Raw genomic sequence first — 7,965 nt, 5'->3', positions numbered from 1 at the left:
ACTAATGGCCTAGGACTAGATCAAAAAAGTAGGTTTATCAAAAAAAAAGTTGTAGAAACATTTTCTAGTGGAAATCAAAATCCACATGACCAAATGATTTGGGGGCCCTAAAAGATTCAAAAACAAAACCAATTTGTATTCTAGCCATTACAATTCCAGAGTTTTTAACAAAAACCTAAATTATCTAATTCAAGCGCCACCTTGTGGCCGATTCTCATAAAATTAAGTACACAGCCTCATATATCATAATGATCGACTTGTAACAATGCATGTTATTAGCTGCTAAATTTTCACAGGCTGCTGGTGGCCATTTTTGTTGATTTATCGAATCGATATTTTTAGCATATGTTAGCACTTGAAAAAGAAGATTAAGATGCCAAGTTCCAACTTTCTTGTGGTGTTATATATATTTTTATTTATTTTTTATAGTTCCACTTATGGGCAGAATTGGATGAAATTTGGCATGCATCCTTAAAATGTCTGTGTCAAAGTTTACCAAGTTTCGCTAAGTTTGGACTTTGTGTTTTGAAGATATTGGTTGATAAATGAATGTGGGACACACCCAAACATTTCATTGGCTTGTAACTCCAAGGTGGTTCCATGAATCAAAATGATTTAGATTTTTTTTTATCAGGAGGCTCCATAGATGATGTATACCAACTTTTGTGCCAATCAGACAAACAGCCTCAGAGGAGTTAGAAAAAGTATGTTTTTCAGAAAATCCAATATGGCGGAAATGAAATCAGAGATATAATTTTTGTTAGCTTGACTCAAGGAATCAGAGGAAATAAGAATTTTGAATCTAGCCCTTAATGTTCAGGATGAAAATATCCATCTAAATTGACATCACTATATTGATGAAAACATAGTAACCATACAGTAAAACATCTGAACAAGCTTCAAGCTTGCTGTGAAATGCGACTGCTGCCTCCATGCGTTTCTGTCCAGATTGGGGCAGATCTCCAGTGACAGGTTCTGAAGTGTCTGACATGTGCTCAGCACCAAGATCAGGGGCGTGCGACTGCACACATGACTTATACTGAGATCCATGAGAGATTAGCCAGGGTTTGCAAACAACTATCTGAGAGACTCCACCAATACTTACATCTCTTTCTCTTTAATGAGCCCTGCACACACACACACACACACAACACAGCTATTATTAATAAACTGTAGGTCAAACATAATGATTATAATAGCATAATAGTCATGTATACTACTTGCAGAGGAGTATATGCAGTAAGTGTAGAAGAGTGGGGATGTGGTATGGGAAAATATTTTTTTACACTTGGGTGCAAATTGTCATTATTAATGATTTATGACCATCATTAAAAATCATTTCAAATATCATGGTTAGAAGTCAATGTGTACTTAGTCACTGTAAAGATGTAGTTTGCGAAGGCACAAACATGAAGGCAGGATATAAGACACAGTGGTGTCTTTTTGAGAATTTGAGACGTGCTGGAAATGAAACCGTGGTGGGAATTTTTATGACCTTCAGAAAAAATTACATAAATCTCCTTTGATGCAAGTATTGTACATAAACTGTTGGACATTGTTTGTAGACAAATTAAATAAACTACTGAGAGAGTGAAAAATTTGCAAAAAGTGCCCGAAGTTGAAGAAAACACCTAAAAGTGTGATTTACCAGCCTAAAACACTGAACAAACACTGGGCCAAATATTACATTAGTATAATTAGCTATATTACCAAGTGACTGATGATGAGCCAAAATACCATAGATTGGATGCATGACCTTTGACCTTAAAAAGTTATCCTATCCTTCCTATTAGGGATGCACCGATGTATCAGTTGCTGTTTAATTATCGGCCAATTATTAACCAAATTAAAACCAACGGCAGATCGGTAATAAGCATAAAAACGCTGATATGAAAAAACAGATGGTTTATAATTAATTAGTAACACTTTGTAAAAACTCTGTGAATTTTAATGCACAATCCAGAAAGACTAATCACCCAATATGTAGAAGGGTTGGCACTCCTAAGAACATGTGATATAACATTTTTATTATTTCTCGTTCTCATGATAATGTGGGAAAAAATGCCATAAACGGACATGACGGTTGTGAAAGCATAGGCTACATGGTGAGGGAAATCATCCAAAACGCTTTGAAACCAGCAGACTTTGACTTCACAACAGTTTGTCCTGTTATGTTTTTACCAGATCTAGTCCATATTCAATGGAAATTATTTATTGTTAGAGGTACAAAAGCTTTTTCACTGTTCTATGTACATTTTTTTAAGCATTCCTAAGTAAAACAGTGATCTGATGACAAAATAAGTGGCAAAATATTGGTATCGGCCAAATATTTTCATATCGGTGCATCCCTACTTACTATGCATGATTATATACTTAGTTGCATTTTTTTTTATCAGTATTTACATCATATGTACAAAACTTCAGTAGTGATTACAAGAACATCATACTGTACCTTTGATCTGCAGTGCCATGTCTGATCCAAATCTCTCCATATTGATGCCCAAATAGCAGAGGTGGAGATTCCTAAAATTGGCATTAAAGGAATATTCCGGGATCAATACAAGTTAAGCTCAATCGACAGAATCTGTGGCATAATGTCGATTACTACAAAAATTTATTTCAACCTATCCCTCCTTATATATATATATATATATATATATATATATATATATATATATAAAAATGCAAAATTCTGGGTTACAGCAAAGTCTTTCTTGCAAGTCAGTCCACTGTCGGCCATCTTTGGAACGCTTTTGGGAGACTATTTCCAGTCATGACAGTGCAGCTTCTATCTACTTGAATGGGGGTACACCAAAATCTCAAAAACGGTGGGTCAAGATTATGATAAAATAACATATTTCAAATCAGCAGTAAAATCTGACAATGCTGGTGCCATAAATTGTGCTTCTTTACTTCAGATTACGAGAATAAACGCAATTTTCCCAGCTTGTATAGCTAATGCGCATGCGCGTTTTGGAGATGATTGACAGTTGATGTCTGTGGAACGTTGGGGCGTGCAGAGCTTCTTGGTTGGGCGTTCCAATTTCTCCCATTAATTTAAATAGAAGTGGATCGTCTCTGCTAAATAATCTCTGGTTACAGTGAGACACTTACAATGGAAGTCAATGGTGCCAATATTTGAACGTTCAAATACTCAATTTTCAAAGGTTTAGGCACAAGATTAACACACGATTTTAGTGTTATAAAATCACTTACTAACCTTTTCTGTGTAAAGTTACAACCAATTTTACAACTTCATTGCCATGACCATGTAATGTCAACAAACTCTAAAATGACAATTTAAACAACTTTACAGCTCAAATAATACATGAGTTTTAACAGGAGAATTATTGTAAGTGCCTCACTGATTTTGCTTTATTTTTAAATAGGAGGGATGAGTCAAAATGTATTTTTGTGGTAATTAATATTATGCTACAAATGCTGTCGATTGAGCTCAACTTGTACTGAACCCGGAATATTCCTTTAACATTCAGTGTTCAAATACAAAGAGTGCAATACTTGTCTCAGTATACATGTGAATATTATGTACAGTGTTTATTGAGTAAATGTTAATATATATATATATATATATATATATATATATACAGGTGCATCTCAATAAATTAGAATGTCGTGGAAAAGTTCATTTATTTCAGTAATTCAACTCAAATTGTGAAACTCGTGTATTAAATAAATTCAATGCACACAGACTGAAGTAGTTTAAGTCTTTGGTTCTTTTAATTGTGATGATTTTGGCTCACATTTAACAAAAACCCACCAATTCACTATCTCAAAAAATTAGAATACATCATAAGACCAATAAAAAAAACATTTTTAGTGAATTGTTGGCCTTCTGGAAAGTATGTTAATTTACTGTATATGTACTCAATACTTGGTAGGGGCTCCTTTTGTTTTAATTACTGCCTCAATTTGGCGTGGCATGGAGGTGATCAGTTTGTGGCACTGCTGAGGTGGTATGGAAGCCCAGGTTTCTTTGACAGTGGCCTTCAGCTCATTTGCATTTTTTGGTCTCTTGTTTCTCATTTTCCTCTTGACAATACCCCATAGATTCTCTATGGGGTTTAGGTCTGGTGAGTTTGCTGGCCAGTCAAGCACACCAACACCATGGTCATTTAACCAACTTTTGGTGCTTTTGGCAGTGTGGGCAGGTGCCAAATCCTGCTGGAAAATGAAATCAGCATCTTTAAAAAGCTGGTCAGCAGAAGGAAGCATGAAGTGCTCCAAAATTTCTTGGTAAACGGGTGCAGTGACCTTGGTTTTCAAAAAACACAATGGACCAACACCAGCAGATGACATTGCACCCCAAATCATCACAGACTGTGGAAACTTAACACTGGACTTCAAGCAACTTGGGCTATGAGCTTCTCCACCCTTCCTCCAGACTCTAGGACCTTGGTTTCCAAATGAAATACAAAACTTGCTCTCATCTGAAAAGAGGACTTTGGACCACTGGGCAACAGTCCAGTTCTTCTTCTCCTTAGCCCAGGTAAGACGCCTCTGACGTTGTCTGTGGTTCAGGAGTGGCTTAACAAGAGGAATACGACAACTGTAGCCAAATTCCTTGACATGTCTGTGTGTGGTGGCTCTTGATGCCTTGACCCCAGCCTCAGTCCATTCCTTGTGAAGTTCACCCAAATTCTTGAATCGATTTTGCTTGACAATCATAAGTCTGAGGTTCTCTCGGTTGGTTGTGCATCTTTTTCTTCCACACTTTTTCCTTCCACTCAACTTTCTGTTAACATGCTTGGATACAGCACTCTGTGAACAGCCAGCTTCTTTGGCAATGAATGTTTGTGGCTTACCCTCCTTGTGAAGGGTGTCAATGATTGTCTTCTGGACATCTGTCAGATCAGCAGTCTTCCCCAAGATTGTGTAGCCTAGTGAACCAAACTGAGAGACCATTTTGAAGGCTCAGGAAACCTTTGCAGGTGTTTTGAGTTGATTAGCTGATTGGCATGTCACCATATTCTAATTTTTTGAGATAGTGAATTGGTGGGTTTTTGTTAAATGTGAGCCAAAATCATCACAATTAAAAGAACCAAAGACTTAAACTACTTCAGTCTGTGTGCATTGAATTTATTTAATACATGAGTTTCACAATTTGAGTTGAATTACTGAAATAAATGAACTTTTCCACGACATTCTAATTTATTGAGATGCACCTGTATATACACACACATACATACATACACACTGGTGGCCAAAAGTTTGGAATAATGTACAGATTTTGCTCTTATGGAAAGAAATTGGTACTTTTATTCACCAAAGTGGCATTCAACTGATCACAATGTATAGTCAGGACATTAATAATGTGAAAAATTACTATTACAATTTGAAATAAAAATTCAGAACTTCTTAAACTACTTAAATATGATTAAACATCCCCCTAACACTCTAAGAATGTTCTTTTTAGTTTTTAGTTTTTTTTAACCATAAACTAACTTCCCAAAATGTTGAAGTGAAGTTTCATGTGACAGCCTACTCAGAACTTCTAAAGAATTTTATAAGTCATTTTTAGGGTTTATTTTGCAAAATTAGATTTTTTCATTATCATTATTTATTTATTTTTTAATCCTCTTTTCTCCCAATTTGGAATGCCCAATTCCCACTACTTAGTAGGTCGTCGTGGTGGCACGGTTACTCACCTCATTCCGGGTGGCAGAGGACAAGTCTCAGTTGCCTCCGCTTCTGAGACAGTCAATCTGCTCATCTTATCAAGTGGCTCATTGTGTGTGACACCGCAGAGACTCCCAGCATTTGGAGGCTCATGCTACTCTCCGCGATCCACGCACAACTTACCACACGCCCCATTGAGAGCAAGAACCACTAATTGTGACCACGAGGAGGTTACCCCATGTGACTCTTCCCTCCCTAGCAACTGGGCCAATTTGGTTGCTTAGCAGACCTGGCTGGAGTCACTCAGCACACCCTGGATTCAAACTCGCATCTTCAGGGGTGGTAGTCAGCGTATCATTTTTCTTAAACATTGCAGAAAAAATTGTTAGTTACAATCAAGGAGCTCTACAATACCGGTTGCAATCGCAATCAACCAATCAGTGATAATTTCCTGGTGGCTAAGCACCGCCTACTTTGGGAAGCTGTTTCCTGCTACTCTACCAGCTTCTCTTCTATTTTTACGGAAGAAATGCGCATATTGGCTCTTAACTTCCTGGTGCTTGGCATGCCAATTAAAAACAATTCTTAGTAATACATTAGTAATAGCAAGATTATCCAAATTCTTAACTTGTCAACAGATCTACACTCCTTACCCCATAATGACAAACCAAAAAACAGATTTTTGATAACTTTGAAAATTTATTAAAAAGAAAAACTGAAATATCACATTGACTTAAGTATTCAGACCCTTAACTTGGTACTTAGTTGAAGCACCTTTGGCAGCGATTACAGCCTCAAGTCTTTTTGGGTATGATGTGACAAGTTTTGCACACCTGGATTTGGGGATTTTCTGCCATTCTTCTCTACAGATCCTCTCAAGCTGTCACGTTGGATGGGGACTGTCGGTGGACAGCCATTTTCAGGTCTCTCCAGAGATGTTCGATTGGGTTCAAGTCTGGGCTCTGGATGGGCCACTCAGGGACATTCACAGAGTTGTCCCTAAGCCACTCTTGTGTTGTTTTGGCTGTATTCTTAGGGTCATTGTCCTGCTGGAAGGTGAACCTTCGGCACAGTCTGAGGTCCTGAGCAATCTGGACCAGGTTTTCATTAAGGATGTCCCTGTATTCTGCTGCGTTCAGCTTTCCTACAACCCTGACCAGTCCCCCAGTCCCTGCTGCTGAAAAACACCCCCACAGCATGATACTACCACTGCCATGCTTCACCGTTGGGACGATATTGCACAGGTGATGAGTGGTGCCTGATTTCCTCCATACATGACACTTGGAATTGAGGCCAAACAGTTCAATCTTCATTTCATCAGACCAGAGAATCTTGTTTCTCGCAGTCTGAGAGTCCTTTAGGTGTTTTTTTATGTGTCTTGCTCTGAGGAGAGGCTTCCGTCTGGCCACTCTGTCATAAAGACCAGACAGGTGGAGTGTTGCAGAGATAATTGTCCTTCTGCAAGTTTCTCCCATCTCCACATATGATCTCTGGAGCTCAACCAGAGTGACCATCAGGTTCTTGGTTACCTCTCTTACCAAGGCCCTTCTCCCCCGATTGCTCTATTTCGCCGGGCGGCCAGCTCTAGGATGAGTCCTGGTTGTTCCAAACTTCTTCCATTTAAGAATTATGGAGGCCACTGTGCTCTTGGGAAACTTCAATGCAGCCGATCTTCCCCAGATCTGTGCCTCGACACAATTCTGTCTCTGAGCTCTGCAGGCAGTTCCTTTGACTTCATGGCTTGGTTTTTGCTCTGATATTCATTTTTAGCTGTGAGACCTTATATAGACAGGGTTATGGAGTAACAGAATACATGTAACGGGATTACGTATTTAAAATACTAAATATAAGTAACTGTATTCCACTACAGTTACAATTTAAATCATTGGTAATTAGAATACAGTTACATTCAAAAAGTATTTTGATTACTGAAGAGATTACTTTGCATTTTATTGTCATTTGTTTCATTTAATATTTACATTTATACATATAAATGATGCGATCCAAAGTGCATTTGAACAGCGGTGAAACACTTTCTTATGATGTGTTACATTCATACGAGCAGACAGAGAAGTAAGTTTGAAGTAAGTTTGGAGCAGAAGAAATAGAAATAAACCTTGTGGAAATTGTCAGCTTTACGCTAAACTAAAATGCTATTTCTAGCCATTTTACATGCACGTTACCACACACGATCCTATTTATCACGAAAATTCACGTTGGATCATAATTTCTTTTTTTTCTAGTAAGACCTTTGATATTAGGACAAAAATCATATTCTTGATAATTTTTGTATTGTTTTCCTGTAAAAATACCTAAAAATCCTTAAAA

This window comes from Myxocyprinus asiaticus, chromosome 9, assembly GCF_019703515.2.
Source record: "Myxocyprinus asiaticus isolate MX2 ecotype Aquarium Trade chromosome 9, UBuf_Myxa_2, whole genome shotgun sequence".
NCBI classification, from domain to species: Eukaryota; Metazoa; Chordata; class Actinopteri; order Cypriniformes; family Catostomidae; genus Myxocyprinus; species Myxocyprinus asiaticus.
This window is presented reverse-complemented; position numbering follows the sequence as displayed.